The following is a 21,572-nucleotide window of genomic DNA, read 5'->3' as shown; positions in this document are numbered from 1 at the left end:
CCCAAATCCTGGGGGCCTGGCCCCCGCCGACCACTCTACATGGCAAAGGGATGGCGGGGGGGGGGGGTCTCTGCTATGCATCGATCTGTTTCTGCAGTGGTCCTAATTCAGACCACCAGAGACGATCATCCAGGTGAACCCTAGAAGGTCCCCTCCAGAGCAGGAGGACCAGGGAGGGACAGGGTGACCACCACATTTTGAGAGACTCTCTTGTGTTTGGTTAGATTCTGGCTGGGTTCCCACCCTCTGCAGCGCCCACCCATGAGCACGTTCATGTCCAGCCAGAATGACAGCTTTGGTTCTGGGTTTGGATTTCTTTTTTTTTTCTTTCAGATTTTATTTATTTGACAGAGAGAGAGAGAGAACAAGTAGGCAGAGAGGCAGGCAGAGGGAGTGGGAGAAGCAGGCTCCTGACATGGGGCTCGATCCCAGGCCCTGGGATCATGACCTGAGTCGAAGGCAGCTGCTTAACTGGCTGAGCCTCCCAGGAGCCCCCAGGGTTTGGATTTCTTAACCATGCCCCCACGACGTGAGCCGAGAATGGCACGGAAGAGTGAGCCAAGCTCGGTATTTGCTCGGATGGCACAAAGACCTTGTCCTGGCATCAGACCTCAAGCCAAACCTTGAACTCTGCTGCCCCAGCTTCCGCTTTGCTTCATAACTGAGTCCTCACAATCGTTCCATGGGATCAGAGGTAGGAGATAGCCTAGTGCCATCCTTGAGGTTTACCAAGGACACCAGCACGCAGTCCCAGAAAGGCTGTGGGTTAAGAGAGAGTATGTCCCACAGCCCTCGTGTGGAGTTACGGCTCGGCAGGCCCTGCCATGGGTCTCCCGTCCTTTTCCTCTCGAAGAGGATTCCTCTCTTTATATGTGAGGGGGGCAGGCAGTGAGGTTTTCTCTGTGGAGACCAAAACGGTTTTGCAGGTTTTACCTTTTTCAACCTCAAAAACACTTTAAAAAAAAAATGTAAGGTATTTTCTGCAATGAAGTCTACAAGAGGTATGATGCTATTACTCTGAATCCGGTGGTACTGCTAAGCTAAGGCGCACGGCATCACAGGAGTGTGATTCACTCTTTCCTTCCACCCAGTGTAAACCTAAAACAACCTGCTAAGCAGTGCATAAGTTTCTCTCACTAAAACACACATCTGGTCACAGACATGATGGTTCCAAGGTGGTGGTCAGAGCCCAGTTAAGACCTTTTAGAGACCACAAATACAGAACCAGTTAAGGAACCCACCCCAAATAAAAATGACATCAAATTGCCTTTTTTTTTTTTAAATGTAAGGGAAGGAGAACACAGATCTGATTTTCCCCATGATAAATATCTCATTAGCAAATGATCTCCACCTCTCCCATCCTCCCACCCCCTACTTCACCCCGCCTCCTTCCTCCCTCCACCAAATTTGCAACCCAGCCTAGGGAAGTGGGGGTGGGGGGGGTGCATTTGAGGGATGTTATTGCCTAGAAAGTGAGAGCTCATTCCCACTGGAGAGAGGGAGACTTCCAAACACTGCAAAGTGGTCTGAAGCAGGCTGAGGCAGTCGGGAGGCAGTTCGCTGGGGGGAGGGATGAGAATTCTCTGGGGAAGCCGGGCAAGAAGCTATAATCTCTAAGGGAGGGGTGGCAGAGTCCAGCTCTAGAAGGCTCACAGAGGGGAGCGGAGGCTGTCGGAGCCCACGAGAGAATGATATCGGAGTGAAATCACAGGGTAGACATGGAGCCAAGCAGAAAATTACCTTGACTCCTCTGGGAATCTAAGGACAAAAGCAGTAACTCAGTTTCTGCAGAGAACTACCTGTGTTCTTGGAGAAAGGGGATTATTCACAGAGAAACGCTGGCCTTCCAAGTCTGCTTTGGAAGACATTAGATCAAAGCCAGGGCTGGGGGAGTAGAGAAGAGCAGGAAACCTGAAAGATTTAGAGATAACTCAGGAGTATTTTCGGTTAACACAAGCGGAGCCTTCTAACCGCCAGATGCCACAGTCTCAGAAGTACTGCACACCGACATTCACCTTCGCTTAGCTGTGCACCAAGAGGTTGGATGTGGAGACGCTGTTCTGGGGGCAGGAGGCATCACAGGAGCCAAAAAGGGGAGAGGCTATGAGTCCCAGGGCACCCTTTGGAAAAGCCGTATCTCCTCAACCTTAGATGATTCTGGAAGAGGGGGCAATGAAGCGTCCAGAGATCTTGCACTGGTAACCTCCCTGACACCGGTTTTCATAGTATCTTTTGTGTCTGTTTATTCCTTGTTTGTTGCTGTTAATTTCTCTCTTAAAAAAAAAATTAGCGGTTCTCAAAGCAGGGGTCCCTGTACTAGCCGCATCAACATCACCTGGGAACTTGTTAGAAATGCAAATGCTCTACCTGACCCCAGACCTAAGGCAGCAGAAACTCTGGGGCAAGAGCCAGCAACCTGTGTTTCACAAGCCCTTCTGCTGATGGTGATGCCCATGCAGGCTTGTCTGAGCACCATCGCTTTAGCAGAATGGCAGAGCCATGGAGCCACGAAAGTATTAAATATTTCACCCTTTGCTATCTATCAATCAGTGTTTGGCTTTTGTATTTAAAAGTTCTTTGCAGAAGTGTACAGGGCTTCTATGACATGGAGCTCAGTGTTTCCGGCGTTATGATGCACAGTATTAACTCTTTTAACCTTGGGGGTAAGGAGGAGGTACAACAGGGTCAAAATGTAATTTGATCGACCTTCCTTCCTAGGCTGGGGGAAGTGCAGCAAAGTGAACAAAGAGATGCAGGGGCCAACCAGAAGAGACTCTTAACTCCAAGAAACAAACGGAGGCTTGCTGGTGGGGAGGTGGGTGGGGGGATGGGGTAACTGGATGATGGGCATTAAGGAGGGCACTTGATGTAATGAGCACCGGCTGTTACATGCAACTGATGAACCACCAAAGTCTACCCCTGAAACTAATAACACACTATATTTAGTTAACTACATTGAATTTAAATAAAAAAATTTTTTTAATAAAAAAAAATTAAAAAAGAGAGAGAGTTGCAGGGGGACCGGGCTCCAGCTGCATTTGGCTCCCTCCTTCCGAACAGAGCCCCCTGAACTGGCAAGGCAACCGAGAAGTGTCCTTAAGACCTGCACCAGCTCGTCCTTCTCTTTGGAAATAAGAGCTTGGAGGGCCGCACGTGACAGGTGAGTAACCGCTAAGACTGCTCATATGCTTCCCATTTCCTTTTCATTTTCAAGGTCAACTATTCTAGCATTTCTCAACACTGATTCCCTGCCCCACTCCTAGGGAAAATGGAATTTATAGCCCTGGACACTCGGCTACAGTCAGTCACCCTTTGGCCCCATCCCGTCCCTCCCCCCAGCCACACATTCCACGTGATTCTGTCCTCTGGGTTTCAGACCTGCCAGGGCATTCCAAGACAGAGGCAATGCCTTCCAGCCTGGCTCACATTGTCAAGCCCAAGGGAAGGGAGGCCAAAGACAGGTATCTGTTGGCAGGGGGCGGGCAAGATCTCTGTGCTCCCCGCAGCCTCTGGCAGGCAGAGATGAGAATGGAACAGAAGCCTGAGGAGGAGAAGGCTCTGTTAGGTAAGTGACGCACACGGATTAGAGCACTCCTGTTCACCTGTTGCTAATTAGTGCTCTCGCTGTTGGGGGGGGACCCCGCCTGCTGGTGCAAGCTCCCCTAGCTATCAGAGTGAAGGCATAAAGAGGCAATCTAGAAGGGTTTCGTTCGGTTCAACAAAAACATCAATTGAACCACCTACCCTATTAGGTACAGGGGATCCTGAAATAAATAAACCGGGGTCCCTCTTCACAAGTAGCTCGTGGTCAAGAGGGACACAGGCTGGTAAACAGTCCTTTACGATCCATGTAATTTACGATCCAGGTGCTACATAAAAAGAAACCATCATCGGTATACAAAAAGCCTGCAGAAGTGCTTTGAAAGGTGAGTCAAGCAGACCCAGTGGTTTCTTCCAGAAATGCGTTCCAGGCAGAGAGAACAGTATGTGCAAGAGCTGGGGAGCTGGGCTGGGGTCCTCTAATCCTGAAACAGCAACATTAAGCTAAGGTTCAAATGCCAAGAGCAGAGTCAGGAAGGCTGGCTGCCTCCTTGCAGGGCCAAAATCTGAGTGGGAGAAGCAGAGAAAGAGCAAGGGTAAGAATGAGTCAGGACTGAAGAATGAGTCAGGACAAAGAAGGGCTGGGGGAAGGGAGGCTAGGGAGATTGCTCGGACAACCGGCTAGCACTGAGGCCTTTTGGGCCAGTGGGGACACTGCTTCGGACAGCCGGCCTAGCCCAGATGGCAGGGTCGCTGCTGGGATGCGGACACGGCTGCGTGCAGACCCTAATGCTCCCAACCAGTAGGAGGGGGCTGCCCTGCTTGAAGAAAGAGTGGGAGTTGGAGCCCAGGAACATTTTTTAAGCCCCTGGTTTATCCCCTGAATACGGATAAGATGGAGAATCCCGGAGTGCCGAACAGAAATCTGCCCATTTGACCCAAGAGGAAAACAGCTGCTTACTGGACATCTTTACTTTGAACCGCCATGGACGCTCAAACCTAACGTGTCCAAAACCAATACGTGATCACCAGCCCTCCTCCCTAACTCACACCCAGAAACCCCAGGAGGCCTCTCTCCACCTCCTCTCTCTAAGCAAATTATTTACCTAGAATCTGTTCACCTCATATTAGTTTCCGGTTCCTACTGTCACAAATCCCTACAAACTTAGGAGCTTAAAACAACACAAATTTATTATCTTACAGTTCCTGGAGGTCACAAGCCTAAACTAAGTCTCACCCAGCTGACATCAGGTGCCGGCAGAGTTACGTTCCTTCCAGAGGCGTTAGGGGGAATCCATCCCCTTGGTGCGGTCCGGCTTCTAGACGCTGCTGCGTTCCTTGGCTCTTGGCCCCTTCCTCCGTTGTGAAAGCCAGCAGCGCAGCATCTTCTAAATCTCCCTCTGACTTTGACCTTCTACCTTCTTCCATCTTTTAAGGATTCTTGCAATTACCTTGGGCCCACCCAGATCATCCAGATTAATCTCCCCATCTCAAGATCCTTAATCTAACCACATCTGCAGAGTCCCCTTTGCCTTTTAAGGTAACACGGTCACCGATTTCAGGATTAGCAAGTAAACTTTTTTCTGCCATTTGGGCCATTATTCTGCCCATCACACGGCTCTTCCCAACACCTCTGTCACCAGCATCTCTCATCTGCTGCCAATGCATGGCCAGATCATGAAGTATTTAATGAGGGGAGAAGAGAAGAGGGAGAGAAGAAAGAGAAGCAGAGGGGAGGGAAGGGTGCTTCTTGCCATGGCCCCCTTGTGGGAAAGGACTCCTTCATTCCCAGGCTCTCACCTGCCCTCCCTCACCCCAGGGTTTCCCCCTCTACACCATTCTTGGCCACGCGATTTCCTTTTGTCCTTGTTCTTTGCCACCAAGCTTTTCCTGGCTCTCTTCTCTGTCTGGAAGCTTCTCTCTATACTATCCTAACAGTCACCCTCACTGCACCCCAACCCCCACACAGAGCACCTGGCCAGGTGGTGGCCCTTCCGCCCCAGTGGCTCTGTCATCTCCCCAGAAGCCATCTCAGACTTCCAGGTTCAGGTTAGATGGGGCCCCGGGGGACACGTGGAGCCCCGCTCTCATCAGCCCCAACCCTTACTTCATCTGCTTGTAACCGCCTGCCCCTCGTCTGTCTTCTCTGAGCTTTGCATGCCTTGGGGACAAGGTCAGAATCTTGTTCCATGTTTTCCCCCAAGTACGTTGAAAGACTCAGTAAATATTTCTGAATCAGATTTTTTTTAAAAAATAAAATAAGATAACACTCCCTTTGATTGAAAAGTCTTTGGGTACCAGACCCGATCTGGTCAGCTCATGGACGGCCCTAGCTCAGATCCTGCTCCTTCTTCGTGCTTACAGTAGCTCCCTTGACTAGTGGGAAATGATCCCTGGCCCCCAGGGGATGCCTAAAACTGTGGATAACACTGAAACCTATATATGCTATGCTTTTTCCTCTACATACGTACCTATGATAAAGTTTAATTTCTAAATTAGGCACAGTAAAAGAGGAACAACAATAATTAACAATAAAATAGAACAATCAGAACAGTATACTGAATAAAAGTTATGCAAATGTGGTCTCTCTCTCAAAATATCTTATTATACTGTACTCGCTCTTCTCTTCCTGTAATGATGGGAGATGATAAGGTGCCCACGTGATGAGACGAAGTGAGGCGGATAATGCAGGAGTTATGACACAGTGCTCGGCAACTATTGATCCTCTATCGATAGGGCAGAAAGAGGATCATCTGCTTTCAGACTGAGGTTGACCTATGGTAACTGAACCCGCAGATAAAGAGGGACCCCTGTGTTACCTACTGTTGCCTCGATTGGAAGGTGCGGTGGCCAAGTCAGTGGAGGGACACTCTCCTACAGACCGGGAGGCGCCAGTAAACAGTTCAGTGTTCCACAGTCGGTCCCAGATCAGGAATGCAACTAGGAACAAGGCCCTGGCAAAGAGGCCTGGGACGTTTTCCAAAGCCAGGATCCAGAAAAGAGGTTTCCCCTCTTGGGTCACCTAGGCGAGGCTGGACCCTGCTGTCTGTAATTTCATCGCTGGCCAGAGCAGGATTCCCGCACACAGTAAGGATTCCAGCACAACACACATGAGCGGCAGCTGGGCTATCAGCTTATGCTAGCCCATGGCAGGGCCAGAGTGGCAGCGCCCCAGCAGGGGTGCACACTTGGGGTCCCCACAGCCCTCCCACACCTACCCCACCTCTGCCCCCATCAAAGGCCCCTCCCCGCACCTCTCCTTTCCCATTCATACTCCCCGAATGCCAGGCCCACTCAAGGGGGGCAGGCATTTAAGAGAGCACCACCAAACCTCTAGCAACTCCAACGGTTGATGAGAAAAAATCGTTAACAATGGTCCTTTTCCGTTTGCTTTTGATAGATGAAAAACTTACAAAATCATAGCCTCCTTCAAGAGTTAGTGTGGCCAAGACAAATTATGTCAAAAGTACTTGCCAACTTGGTTATAAACTAGAGGATAAACAAGTGTACAAGTGTCTCTTTTTCTCTCTCTTTCTCTGTTTTTTTTTTTTTTTAACTTTCTTAAAATAAATATTGTTAGAACTTTTAACAGCCCAAATGCAGCTTTTCACTTTCGTTCCATATGGAAGTTTTTGCTTTGGTTTACTTATTTTCATAGCTCTATGATATTCCTTAGCATGTCTATCCCACGTTGTGTTCATCCATTTTTCTCTTGGTAGACATTTAGGTTGTCCTGGATTCTTTTCCTCTTTCAAATAATTCTGCAATATAGTCTTCTACAAGTCTCCTTGTGCATACCCAGGAGAGTCTCTTCTGAGGAAATGATGGATGAGTACTTGCTCATCTTTACTAAGGGAGTACTGTAATTACTAAGCTATGATCCAAAATGGACACATGTATTTGCCCTCCCACCAACAGTACGTATTCCTGTGGCTCCATATCTCCCCGAATACTTTGTAAATGTTTTGGGGTTTCACCAATCTTACAGGTATAAAAATGGTATCTGGTTTGCTGTAATTTACATTTCCCTGACTACGAGTAAGATCGAGTATCTTTTCTTGTATTTATTGGCCTTTTAGATTTCTTCTGTGAACTGCCTGTTCATACCTTTCGCCTGGTTTTCTATTGAGTTGTTTTTATCTTAGCAATCTATACGTTGGTTTTCATACACATTCTGGATACCAGTCCTTGGTCATTTATAGGCTATGTCTGTTCAAGTCCTCCAAGAAGCAGACCCCAAGAGGGAATTAGAAGTGCAAGACAGGGGTGCCTGGGTGGCTCAGTTGTTGAGTGTCTGCCTTCGGCTCAGGTCATGATCCCAGGGTCCTGGGATCGAGCCCCGCATCAGGCTCCCTGCTCAGCCAGGAGCCTGCTTCTCCCTCTCCCGCTCCCCCTGCTTGTGTTCCCTCTCTAGCTGTCTCTCTCTCCCTGTGTCAAAATAAATAAATAAAATCTTTTTTAAAAAAAGTGCAAGACAATTATTGGGGCTAATGCTTCTGAAGGGTAATGGGATGGGGGTGGGATTGGTTGGGGAGAGCCTTCAGATGCCAGTGCAGATCTTGCTATCTGGAAAGGGGAAGAGAAAAGAAAGGAGGATTGGGTAGGAAGAGCCTCCACTGTTGGGCATCTCGGAGAAAGTCTCTGCCCAGCTACTGAGCCCTAGAAGTTTGCCTTTTGAAAGAGTTCGACATTGGGCAGGAATGGCTCAGCTCTGGTCCTCCAGCCATGCTCAATCTTTAGTGGGGATCAGATCAGGGAGAGCATGGCCTCAACTTGAACCCTATGGTGGATCTCAAAGGCACAACAGCTACAGGCTGTCCTCTAGTCACACACCTGGCAGGTGCTTCTCTGTAGGAGGGAAACTGAGCAACACACTCCGATGGCTGCCACACTGCCAAGATCTTCTCCTACTTTGTGCTTGTCGATTTGTTACCTTTCCTTTATGGCATCTTTTGATGAAAAGAGCCTTTACATTTTTAATGCAGTCAAATTTACCACTACTTTTCTTTATGGCTTGTTCTTTTTGTGTTTTCAGATAAGTATTGCCTACACTGTGATCTTGAAAGTTTTCTATATTTGCTCCTAGAAGTCCAAAAGTTCTGCTTTTCAAATTTTTCACCTAGAATTTAATGGGTTCTTTTTGGTTTTGTGTTTCCGTATGGATTACCAAATTCCCAGTGCCATTAGTTGAACAATTCATTCTTTCTCCATGGATCCGGATGCCACTCCTGTCACATATCAAGTCTTCCCATGTAGAGAGACCTGTCTGGGGAACACCTGTTCTGTCTCATTGGTTCTATTTGTCTCTTTCTGCCACACTGCCTTAATTTAGTCAGTCTTAGAATCTTATAGGGCAAGTCACTCATCTTGTTTTTTTCAAAATTTTATAACTCTTTTGGCCCTTTGCTTTTTCACAGCCAGGTTAGAATCATCTTGTCTAGTTACAACACACACACAAAAAAACCCTGCCTAGATTTGGTTTGGTGTCACATAGAATTTATAAATTAATTTAAGAAAAATTGAAATGACTGTGAACCTTTGTATCATGAACACCTTATTCATCTATTGAAGAATACCTAAATAAATGAAGCTTTATCATTTTCTTCATAAAGATCATGCATACATTTTATTAGATTTATTTCTGGTCCTTATAGCTTTTGTTTCTTTTTTAGATGTTAGTTTTAAAAGCTTGTGTTTTCTTTTTCTTTCTTTTTTTTTTTACTTCTTAAAAATTCAATTAGCCAACGTATAGTACATCATTAGTTTCAGATGTAGAGTTCAATAATTCATTAGTCGTGTATAACACCTGGTGCTCATCACATCACGTGCCCTCCTTAATGCCCATCACCCAATTACCCCATCCCCCCACCCACCTTCCCTCCAGCAACCCTCAGTTTGTTTCCTATAGTTAAGAATCTTTCATGGTTTGGGGTGCCTGGGTGGCTCAGTTGTTAAGCATCTGCCTTTGGCTCAGGTCATGATCCCAGGGTCCTGGGATCAAGTCCCACATCGGGCTCCCTGCTCCACGGGAAGTCTGCTTCTCCCTCTCCCACTCCCCCTGCTGTGTTCCCTCTCGCGTTCTCTCTCTCTGTCAAATGAATAAAATAAAATCTTAAAAAAAAAAAAAGAATCTTTCATGGTTTATCTCCCTCTCCGATTTCTTCCCAGTTTTCCCTCCCTTCTCCTATGATCTTCTGCACTGTTTCTTATATTCCACATATGCGTGAAACCACATTATAATTGTCTTTCTCTGATGGACTTATTTCTCTCAGCATAATATGCTCCAGTTCCATCCACGTCAGTGTAAATGGTAAATATTCATTCTTTCTGATGGCTGAGTAATATTCCGTATATACACACAGCACATCTTCTTTATCCAAAAGCTTGTGTTTTCTAACAGTGATTGGTCATGAAAATGCAAAATGGTTTTTGTATAATGCCCTTCTATTCAGCAAACTTGATGCATCTCTTACAAGTTGTATGAGTCTCGTTTTTACATAGCTCTAGAAAATCAGGATCCTCTGTACCCAAGGAAAATCCATTAGCAGGCTCTTACCCTTGGCGACCTAAGCAGGGGAGAGGCTCTCTGCTGACTCCTCTGGCTAAGCAGCAACACACCCTTCTGGAGACCTGCCAGCGAGACAGAACTCTCTGGTGACATAGCTGTTGTGCTTGTTTAGATCAAACAAGGATCTGGACAGAGTGGCCTAGCTTGAGGTCAGCTTTACTGTTACAAAACAGAATGATCCCCAGGCAAAAGGCTCAGAGCCAGCCGGGTTAGACAAGGGGCTGCCTGGATGACCTGATTAAAAGATGTCGTTTCTTGATTGGCCACATCCACTCTGTCCTTCCACTCTCCCTACTTGAAAAGGCCTTGGGGACATCAGAAAGCAGGCCAGGAGGAGGAGGCAGCACTGTGTGGAGAAAGGGAGATAGAGTGAAGCCTGCCCCTCGCCCAGCCCACCCCCGCTGAGCTCTCAAGCTGTTTCCAAACTAGGTTCCACCTCCAGTGCCCATCTGGCCTGGCTGCTGGAGGGCAATTGGGCAGTTTGAGAGCCCTATGTGAGGCCAGGAAGAGGTGTTTTGTGGACCATTGGCTTTGGGGTCATCTGAAGTAGATACTGGAGAGAGACAGAGAGAGACAGAGAGAGGATGAAAAGGTGAAGCCCATTTGGTGGACATGGGACCTCTCATCAGCCCTCAGCGGTCTCCACAAACAGTCCTGAGGTGAGGTGACTTTTCCAGAGATACCAGTTTTATCTCTTCTCTCATTTCTCCATGGCCTATTGGGGTGTATAGGGTCCTGGTGACTTCATGTGAAGGCCTAGGTTTTATTCCCATATCTATCAAAGCTGTGAGCCAGTGGGGCACAGTGAAAAATGAATATGCTTTGAGTCAGACAGATCTGAGTTAGAATCCCCATGTGGTCTCAAGCACGGTATAGTCAACTCTTCTGAGCTTTGATTTCTCTCTCTGCCTGAGGAAGAAGAAAATATTTTCTTTGTGGGGTTGGTCAGATAATTAAATTAAATCATGTACATCACACCAGAGAGGATGCCTGATAAAGGTGTTTGAGTCCTTGGATGGTTTGTGAGGAAATTGCAAGATCACTTCTCTGGTTTAATGGAGTGTTGAGTACTTGCCAATCTCACCTCTTTTCCAGCAAACCAGGAAACACGAGTTCCCCTGAAATGAGCAGCCACTACGTACGATGTTGTGTGCTCAGGATGGAGTTCATGTGCATATGTTAACCCATTTTATCCTTAGGCCAGCTCTGTGACGTGCACAGAGTAGATATTATGGCTGTTCTGCAAATGAAGAAATTGAGGTCCAGAGAAGCAGCATGACTTCCCGAAGTTGGAGACAGGACACAGAAGAACTGAGATAAGCTCCGTGCTTCGTGGAAGCCTTTGCTGACCTTGGCCCTACTGGGTCATTTCCCTTCTCCTTTCCTGGCAACCTAGTTCCAGACCTCAGGTAACCCCATGGTTTTTAGCTAAGCTCCAGGGCAGTCCTGACTTCTCATTTTCAGATGACAAATTAAGTATTTCAATTGCCAGGAGCAACAGTTCACCGACTCCCATGACCCTCCCCGTCTCTGGTGTTTTCCTGCCAACAAGAATTGACTGAAAAGCTATTGTTTTTCTTATTCTTGCTTTTCAGGGGAACTCCTATTCTGTATAAAGTCCCTGAGCTGGAACATGCAATCAGATAAAAGTAGAAAGGAAAGAAAGGTTAGCGGGAAGAAAAGAGGGGCAAGAGCAACTCTTTATAGGAATCAGCAAATCATTATTTAAAGCAAAAACAATTGTTTTTATATACTGACTTATAATTTCTGTGCATTTGTATGGCTTCCTCCATCCATCTGTAAGGTTCTGGAGGGAGAAAGTGTGTGTGTGTGTGTGTGTGTGTGTGTGTGTGTGTGTGTCTGTTTGTCCATCTGTGTCTGTATTTAATCTTCTATGGCACCTGGCCTGGTATCTAACACATAAACAACTACCCTGTAGAAGGAAGGATCTGGTGGCCCATCTTTCCAGAAACGCCTTCTCCTCTGGCTTTCAGTTAGGCCTGACACTTACCCCATGACTGTCTCCACCTCTTAGAGGGCTCTTCCCATTGACTAGGTTAACTGGGTTCTCCCCATTGTCCACAGAGCTGAGTGGAATACCACGGGAGAGGAGCTGTGATGAATTAGGTCAAGGGAACAGCTGATGCATGGGACTGTCAGTCCTGTGAGAGACCCAGCCAGGGATATGCTCCTGGGACATGCAGCATGGATGGCTCTGGCCTTGTAGGAAGAAGAGAAATGGCTCCACAAGGAGGAGCCCTGAGAAGGCAAACACAGCTCACACCATCATCTGTCAGGATTAGCTTGACCTGGGTCTGGTTCCACGCTGCAGCCTGGGCCACAAGGCAGAGCAACACTCCGTGGCTCCTGTGTGAATCGAGCTGACAACCCCAGTCTTGTTCCTTTGGTCCCCATCAAAATCGTACTGGACAACTACAGACCTCTGCAGAGCAAGAAAAGCTCGAGAGCAAGGGCTGCCCATGGCCTCAATCCATCAGGACAAGACAAGAGGCTACTGACGTATGTTTCTTATTGGTCTGTTTGTCGGTTCACTGTTTTGATCATTGGTTTATTCACTCATTTGCTCCTTGACTCTCTCATTTAGCCACTCATTCAGTAACATGCTTATCCCTGCTTTGTTCCAAAATGGATTTAAGGTGAAACCAATTTATCCCAAAGAGGACATTTTTAAGGTACAGACAACGGGGTGTGGACAAATAAACAGACAGTTACAATACAATTGCACACCAGTTGTCTTTCTAGTGATCATGGCTGAGTATTCTATCTTACTGTCAGTCCCTAAACACTGCAAAAATTTGTTTTCATAGCTGTTTATATTCTGTGTATTCTAATGACATCTCACTAATTGTCATACCATTCCTCAACAACCAAAAATTGCTCCCCAGATTAAGGCTGATGCAGCTGCAGCCCCCTGTCCCCCACCCTCAGCATTTGTTGTCTGAAAACCTGCTCCTCCAACCCAAACAATGGCCTTGGGATTTTGCTCTCTCCTTTTTTTTTTTTAAAGATTTTATTTATTCATTTGAAAGAGAGAGAGAGTGAGCGGGAGGGCGTGGGGCAGAGGGGGAAGCAGACTCCCCACTGAGCAGGGAGCCGGATACGGGACTCAATCCCAGGACCCTGAGATCATGACCTGAACCAAAGGCAGACCCTTAATCGGCTGAGCCCCCCAGGCGCTCCTGCTCTCTCCTTTCAAACAGAAGAACTTACAAACACGTCAATGAGAATGAATGTTAAACCAATCAGTAGACAATTTTTAAATGCAACTTGCAAACTACAGGTAAAAGGCAACATTTGCAGAGATTCCCTTCCGGGTCTAGTTCCCGTTAGCTCAGTGAGAGTCCTTTGTTTCGCTTTTCTCCACCCTGGGCACAAGCCAGGGTTTCTGCCTTCACTGAGGAGCTGCTGGTGAACCAGGACTTCTCTGGGTTTACTCAGAAAGAGACCCTTGTTCTCCTGACCTTCCACGTTTCATGAAAGAGCTGATTCCAAGCTAAGTCCTGTCCAGAGGACTATGGGAAATGCATTTAATCTCAGAGCAAGAGCTTTCTGCTGGGGAAATAGGGATTCCGCTGCCTGCCCTGCCCCTCTCCTCAGGCTGCCTGGGAGACGCCGAGCCCTGTGAAGCGTACGCGTGTCAAGAGAGCGAGGATTCCTCCTCACACACCCATCTTCTGCCTGCTTCTCTTTGTTCTGTGTTCACCTGCACCCTGGAGGTTTTGCTGTGGTCAAGGTAAGTCGGATCACTCTGCAGAAGTCCACGGCCACGCTTTGCTTGCTTTTCGTTTTCGCCTGGCCTTGTTCTGTGTTAAATGACCCTGATACTTTTTCTTCCCACTTGCTCCAAACATCCTAGGTACTTTAAATGGAGTATTTGGTGCCCCAAACGTGCATTACAACGTGGCGAAGAGGAGGAACAGACGTCTGTATAAACCAACATAAGAATGAAGCCAATCTCAGGTGCTGGGGTTGGGAGTTGAACCCTGCGATCCTCCAGCTACAAGTGACATTTGAGACTACCCAGGCCAATCCCTTGCCTTTGAAGGATGGAGACCCCTGGCTCCAGGTCACCCCAGTTAGTGAAAAACCAAGACCCGGGAGCCACTCTCTTTGTCTCTCCAGGCACAGACTGAGGGTAATGGCCAGCATTTGTACCTTGAGCTTTAAATATGTCTGAATGGGTTTGAATTTATTCTCTCATTTCATCTCCTCAAGATGTCACCTTTGTCAGATGAGGGGGAAATCGGGCCAGGGAAATATAAATGGCTTCCTTCTGGTCATTCACAAAGTCAGTGTCTGGGTTGTACGTAGCGTCTGGGTCCTGGAATCCTAGAGCCTGAGCTTCCCAACAGCTGGTTTTAATAGCAATTAAGAACATTTGCTGGACAGAGTGAGAGCAGAGCTCTGGACTAAAGGAGCCTGGTGATTTATGAGGAAGCCCGGGCATGTCAGATGTCACTACCCTTATACATCTTAGCTTGAAGTAAAGAAAGGTCTCTCCCGTCTGTGCTGAGGGCCAATTTACTCTTCATGCAATGGAAGGATCTAGCAAAGCAGTTCTCAAAGTGTGGTCTCCAGACCAGCAGCGTCAGTGTCCCCTAGGGGATTATTAGAAATGCAAATTCCCCAACCAACTAGATCAGAAACCCTGGGAGTTGGGCCCACAGTCTGTGTTTTAACAAGCCTTAGGAGGATTCTGATGCATGCTCCGGGTTTGAGGGCATCCGCTCAAAGAGCAGTATTCTCAAGTTCTGGTCCCAGGAGCCCAGCCTCAGGATCTCCAGAGGGAGCTTCTGAAATAGGTAATTGGAGATGCAATAAAAGAACCAGAGTCTGGGGCACCTGGGTGGCGCAGTCGGGTAAGTGCTTTGGCTCAGGTCATGATCCCAGGGTCCTGGGATCGAGTCCCTCATCGAGTCCCGCATCGGGCTCCCTGCTCAGTGGGAAGCCTGCTTCTCCCTCTGCCTGCCGCTCCCCCTGCTTGTGCTCTCTCTCTCTCCAACAAATAAATAAATAAACTCTTAAAAAAAAAAAAAAAGAACCAAAGTTTACTCCTTCCGGCCAGCATTTCCCAAACTGGCCTAACCTTAAGTATTACTGTGGACCTCTTGAAAAGACCAGTGTCCTGGCCCCTGCCCTGGGGGATTAAGAATCAGCGTGGGAGAGAATAGTTGACACAGCCAGGCTCCAATTAGATGTACCCCCCGCCCTGGGCTGGGAGGGGGGGCATGTCCACTCATCCAAACTCACTTGAGAATTACTGATCTGGGGCTCCAGCAACCACTGGTTTACTTTTAACTTGCACCTCAGCCCAACACCATTCGCCTCTAGGAGGGATCCACTGGCTGGTCCGACATTCAGCAAATAAGTATTATTCAAAACCTGTTGTGTCTTTTTTAAGCCCAAGAGAGTACCAAAAAATTTTTTTAAATACAAATTTCTGCCTCTGATCATTTTTAGGGTTAATTATGGATGGATCAAACAAAGAGCAGCCCAGAGAGACCCCCAAAAGCAAAGCATTCCATCAGGATGGAAAAAAGACTGTCGGCAAACTCAGAAAGAAGAGGGAGATGAAGTGGGAGACAGGGACAAGAAGACGGAGTTGAGCAGAGAAGCTGAGATTTCATGGAAAACAAATGAAGGAAGATTCTGGCCCATTAGACTCATGGTGGTTAAACCTGTAGGCTTTTGACGCTGCTTAGTTGAAGCACCGGTCCCTTTCTAAGAGGCAGTTGACTCAACATTTTGAGCCTTAGTTTCCCCATCTGTAAATAGGATAATTGTACCTCTCCTGAAGAGTCATGAGTAGCCGGTGCATGAGGTAGTTGGTGTTTTCCCAGGCTTCATCAGCCGGTGTGGTCACGCTGACAAGAAGCACTCTGTTGGTGGGAACTATTGTATGATTCTAAACACCTCCTTTTGGAGGACCTGGGTGCTTCAGTCGCTTAAGTGTCTGCCTTCGGCTCAGGTCATGGTCCCAGGGTCCTGGGATCGAGCCCTGCGTCGGGCTCCCTGCTCCACGGGAAGCCTGCTTCTCCCTCTCCCTCTGCTCCTCCCCCCAGGTTGTGCGCGCATGGACGCGTCCACACACACACACTCTCTCTTTCTCTCTCTCAAATAAATAAATAAAATCTTTAAAAATTAAAAAATGGGGTGCCTGGGTGGCTCAGTTGGTTGGGCGTCTGCCTTCAGCTGGGGTCATGATCCCAAGGTCCTGGGATCGAGCCCCACATCGGGCTCCTTGCTCATCGGGGAGCCTGCTTCTCCCTCTGCCTGCCTCTCTCCTTGCTCATGCGCTCTCTCTCTCAAATAAATAAAAAAATAATAAAATTAAAAATTAAAATAAAAAAATAAAAAAATAAACACCTCCTTTTGGCAGAAATAATTCCAATATAATATCTAATTTATCACCTCTAACTCAAGAGACAGGCTGTATGCTTGTAGACCATCCCTATGATTACAAGTCCTGTTCATGACTTACTTTAAACCAGACACCACACACCAATAAGTAACGTTTATACAGCTCTTCTTATTCACATTGATGAATGGAGACGGGGCAGATCAGCAAGGAACCCACTCTGGGGACGGTGGAACCCTCCTGAGCACAATGGGTGCTCATGTCTCCCTTTTGGTTCAGTTTGAACTCAGCAGGACTAAATCCCAGGCTCACTCTGCTCGCAGCCCTCAACTGGATGGAGCAAGCTCCTTCCAAGTGTTCTCTCAGCATCTCCTGCTGTTCCTAAGGCCGTTTCCCTTTTCCCCGCCTCACCTCACTACTCCAGGCAAAACAAGTTAAGCTGATTAGGGAAGAGACAAGGTTGACAAGAATTTTATTTTCTCTGGGAGGCCTCCTGGAGAGGGGCAGACCAGCGCTCTGAGCTAGAGCAGGTAACAGACTATGAATTGGTTAATGGGTGACTCTCCACCGGTGGTTCTCAGACTCGAGTGAGCATCAGGATTCCCTGGCGGGCTTGTTCTAACACACTGCTGGGCCCCCCTCAGAATTGCTAATTCCATAGTCTGCAGTGGGCCCTGAGCATTTGCCTTTCTAACAAGCTGCCCCGTGATGCTGATGTTGCTGGTTCCCAGATCATACTTTGAAGACCACCACTCTACAGTTTGGAGACAGAAACCATGACTTATGAGAAGCTATCCATTATCGTAGAAAAGTCACATTGAAAGATAACTCTCCTCCATGTGAGTTGTAATGAGGGCTGGAAGAAAGCATAACATAATGTCACTAAATAGGCATTAGATCATTTTGATTATGTCACCTGACGGTCCCGATCACCAGTGCACAGCATTCCGTTTCTTGCTTATGAGCATGATGGTCATCTCATAATTTTGTCTTTAATTTATGGAGAACTTAGTATCCAGTATAATAGGAGGGTTACTTGAATGACCCATTGACCCAAAAGCATCTCCTGCTTTCTGAGAAATTTCCAACGTCAGAATCACCAAGTCAGGGATGGGATGCCTGGAACTACACAAGGAACTCAACAGGGAATCGAGAATGCCTCTGGTCTTCTCTCACTGAGCTTGGAAACATTCATTAAATTAGTTTGTTAGCACTTTGGTGCTGAGATAGTGAGATGCAAAGTTGTGTAGGTAGAACCATGGCTAAAACCAGCTCCAAGGAAAATGAGGTGGGGGTAGAGGGTGGCCCAAAGACAGGTGTGAGGGTGGCTGCCCCAGGACAAAGGAGGAAAGAGTCACTGAAATAGTTATGGTGAGGTGTGGAGGGACCTGCTTTTGTGTACTGCCATCTTGATAATCAAAGTGGTTGCCAGACACAAAAGAGAGGAGTGAAGATGAGAGAAAAACAGCTCCTGACTGCTCCAAAGGGAAGTCAGTAGGAACATTAATGACTTGGCTCCTGACCAGCTCTGTTTAAGTCACAAGAGCCTCGTCTCTCCCTCGTGTATCGTCCCAGTTCTCGTCCTGTACCCAGGAAGGCAGGTTTTCTGGATAGGTCACTCCACAAGGAGGCTGGGTCACTTATTTCCGGGAGGATGTGGTACAAGTCCATGGAGGGAGAAGATAGCTCAACCTCAGATCGAAATATGTACCCTGAAATTGGAGACACCTTTTGTGAATTCCTGCGGACACTGGTATCCAAAGACTGAGGACAAGATGGCAAACACAGGCATCTCTGTAAGCAGTGTCCAGGGCATGCTCGCTCCCTGGGGCAGCCTCCTTGGGCCTAGAAGCCAGTTTTTGGTGTAAAAACCTTGCCTGGAAAGGACTATTTCCTTTGTGCAGGCTCAGAAGAGGCTTCTGGGCGAGCTCAGTGTCTTGTGGACAACAACACACTCAAAGAGGGGGATTAAAGTGTTGGAAACGGATGGATAAGCTTAGGGGCTGAACACACTGAAGGCTGAGGGCTACCCCAAGAGAGGCTTTTGAATATATCGAAGAAACTAATTTTGCCACATTCTGCTCACAATGGTCCTCTTGGTCCTCACCCGGCCAAGGTACAGACAGGCTCAGGGCTAAGTCACTTGCCTGAGGTCCCCCAGCTGGTAGTGACAGAACCACGGCTCATCTGACTTGAGGCTCATCCCACCATGTGGCCTTCAGGCGGAACAATAGGAGAGTCTGGGTTTAAGGGAAAGAAGGTGGTACTTGGATATTTTCTATTTCTGCAACATGAGAACCTCAGGTTTAGACATAAATAGGAATCGCCTGACACGAAAACGGATTCTCTCAGGATGGTAAAGAAATCTCTTAGCGAGATGACTTGGCAATGTTGTCCTGCCCCGAAAGAGGGAGAGGACATGGCCAAGGGGTCCCTTGGTCATCCAGGGGCAGCCCAGAGGAAAGCACATGGCAATGGGGCCTAGAAGTCACTTCCAGAGAGTCACAGAAGAGCCTCCCACCCCCGCCAAACACACACACATGCACAAAATCAAACTGGAAATTGGGGGGCCCTTTTTTTTTTTAACCTTAACACTCAAAGGAATGAGGCTCTAGTGTATGACAGGTAGTGAGGTGGCTGTTTTCGGCCATTACACTTGCCTGTCCTTCCCCTCATCCCCCCAACATAAGTCCCGCTGCTTATTCTGATGCTTGGAGGAGGGGGGGATTTGTGCTCGGGGACCTTCTAAGCAGAAGCCATCTGAGGCCGGGGGCTGGTCCTCCACGGGCCCTGCCAGGAAGCTGCCGCCTTCCCATCCCGGAGGGCTGGCTGGGTCCGGGTGCAGGCTCAAGGGGCCTCCCACCAGGGGCTCCAGCCAAGAATCGGATGATTCAGAGCAAAATCAGATCCAAACCTTGACAGTCTCTCTGTCAGCATCTGCAAGCAGTTTGCCGTCAGAAATGAGCTCCGTGGGGAGGAGTTCTGTGTGTAACTAGATCCTCTGAGAGGCTCCCAGTCCCTAGTGACTGCAGACAGACTCAGCCCATTTCAGGAGCAGAGAGCGTTGCTCCCCAGTCACCGGGAACTGTGTCAGATGCTTAAGGAAGACCCTCTTTGATTAGCCTGGCCTACCTGGCGCCCTGGACACCCTACGGGCCTCTCCTTCACCTCTGCTCACCATACTGTGCTTGCCTGGATGTGCCTCTCTTCTCTCCCTGCCATTCTAAATCCTACTCATTGTTCAAGCACTAACTGGAAGACTCTTCCTCCCCAAAGACTCTCCGGTCACCTCCGCCCATGAAGATCTCCCCCTCCTGTGAATTATTCATCTTGCCTGTCTGCACCATTCATTTGGCTTTTAAATGACCCCTACTCCCCTCCAGGTTAGTGGACTTGACGTTTAGACATGTCTACTCAAATGATTGTGCTTTTCCTGGTATTTGTGTGCACGGTAAGTGCTCAAATCCTCATTGTTTGACTGCCCATGAATTATGGACAAACTTCTTCAAAAAAAATATTTTTATTGGACTGGCATTGTGTCCTCTCAGGAATACACATTCCAGTCTTCTGAAGCTTATAACATGAAAAGGTCTTGCTGAGTACAGGAGAATGGAACAGGGCGTATCTGTTCATATGGGAAAGAAAATAGAACATAGAGAACATTCATAATCCCACGATCTAGAATCAACCAGGGTTTTCTTGTTTTTGTTTTTTAAAGATTTTATTTATTTATTTATTTATTTGAGAGGGAGAGAAAACACACAAATGGGGGAGGGGTAGAAGGAGAGGAGCAGAGGGAGAGGATCTCACAACCCCGACATCACGGCCTGAGCTGAACCCAAGAGTCTGTCACTTAATGGACTGAGCCACCCAGGCACCCCGGCCCGTGCTTTCTTTTGTCTCCGGACATAAAATGAGCAAAACTTCTGCAGCCAATCACATTTTTTTGTGGGCTCCGTGCAGAGGCACCAGGGGCTTCTCTGTGACTCGGACCACTCCACGCAGCTCGTTCTACCCTGAAGGGCACGGCCCAAAACGCACTGCATCCACCCAGCCCTGAGTTCCCACCGCCACTCGGCCCGACCTTGGCGGAAGGGGGCTGACTCTAGGAAGCAGGTGGACTTTAGCTCCCACCACTCACTTGCCATGTGACTTTGGACAAGTTAGTCTCTGAACGTGAAATTCATCAGGGAACAGGGTTCATGCAATCTGCTCGGACGGAGGATCAAAGGAGGGAAGTAATGTGCATGAATGTGCCAAGTGCCGAGTGACAGGCAAATGTAAGAAGTCGTGACAACGATGTGCATCTTTCTTTGCCGAAGGCAGCGTCTCTCCTCTCAAGGCCCAGAGGATGTAAGTGCGTCAGGAAGCAGACAGCACGCACGTGCCCACGGGAGAGATCTGGGCACGAAGGACACGATAAATAATGCTGCCAGCTCAAAATAAACATCCGTGTCACAAAACACTGCTTCCAGCCCCCTGGGGTTCAGGGTGCTCCCTTTCTCTGTTCCGCCTCCCTGCTCTTTCTATTTCTATAGCACTGATCACCATGGTACCTAGGTACTCAAACACAGTAAGTGTAAAACAGAGCCGTCTGCTGAAGACACACTTCCCTTCCGGACACTGAGCTCCCAAAGCTGAGCTTGGAAGAGGAGCGACAGGTAGAAGGGCCTCCCTGGATGATGGAATCTGGAGCATACACGTGGGAGAAGAGAAGCAAATGCCAAATACCTACCAAATGCCCACAGGGTGTAACACGTTATTAGCTGCCTGGAGATTCAGAGTAATGAGCCGGTGTTGCTTGTCCTCAAGGACTCACAGCCTTTTTTTTTTTTTTTTTTTTTGAAGATTTTATTTATTTGAGAGAGAGCATATGACGGGGGAGGGTCAGAGGGAGAAGCAGACTCCCTGCTGAGCAGGGAGCCCGATGTGGGACTCGATTCCGGGACTCCAGGATCATGACCTGAGTGGAAGGCAACTGCTTAACCAACTGAGCCACCCAGGCGCCCTGGACTCACAGCTTCTACGACAAGAGCAGACTCTCCCAGTACACAACCAGGGCGGGGGCATTGGATGACACCAGAG

The 21,572-nt window shown here is 48.0% G+C and overlaps 1 long non-coding RNA gene across 4 annotated transcripts; it reads left to right on the top strand.

The window, feature by feature from the left end:
• Positions 1-10,072: 10,072 nt before the first annotated feature.
• On the top strand, positions 10,073-16,233 carry LOC115943147 (uncharacterized). Of its 4 annotated transcripts, none has more exons than XR_014138254.1 (4): positions 10,073-10,767; positions 11,308-11,517; positions 12,194-13,862; positions 13,986-14,317. It is a non-coding gene; the product is annotated as an uncharacterized LOC115943147 (long non-coding RNA). The 4 variants fall into 4 exon arrangements; XR_014138255.1 differs by lacking the exon at positions 11,308-11,517 and adding an exon at positions 15,590-16,233 and having other exon boundaries at positions 10,082-10,767; positions 13,986-14,264; XR_014138253.1 differs by lacking the exon at positions 11,308-11,517 and having other exon boundaries at positions 10,075-10,767; positions 11,704-13,862.
• The last annotated feature ends 5,339 nt before the right edge of the window (positions 16,234-21,572 follow it).

This window comes from Leptonychotes weddellii, chromosome 10 (assembly GCF_054177405.1).
Source record: "Leptonychotes weddellii isolate Sample4059 chromosome 10, ASM5417740v2, whole genome shotgun sequence".
NCBI classification, from domain to species: Eukaryota; Metazoa; Chordata; class Mammalia; order Carnivora; family Phocidae; genus Leptonychotes; species Leptonychotes weddellii.
The sequence above is the reverse complement of the archived record's forward strand: the minus strand, read 5'-3'. Positions and strand labels throughout refer to the sequence as shown.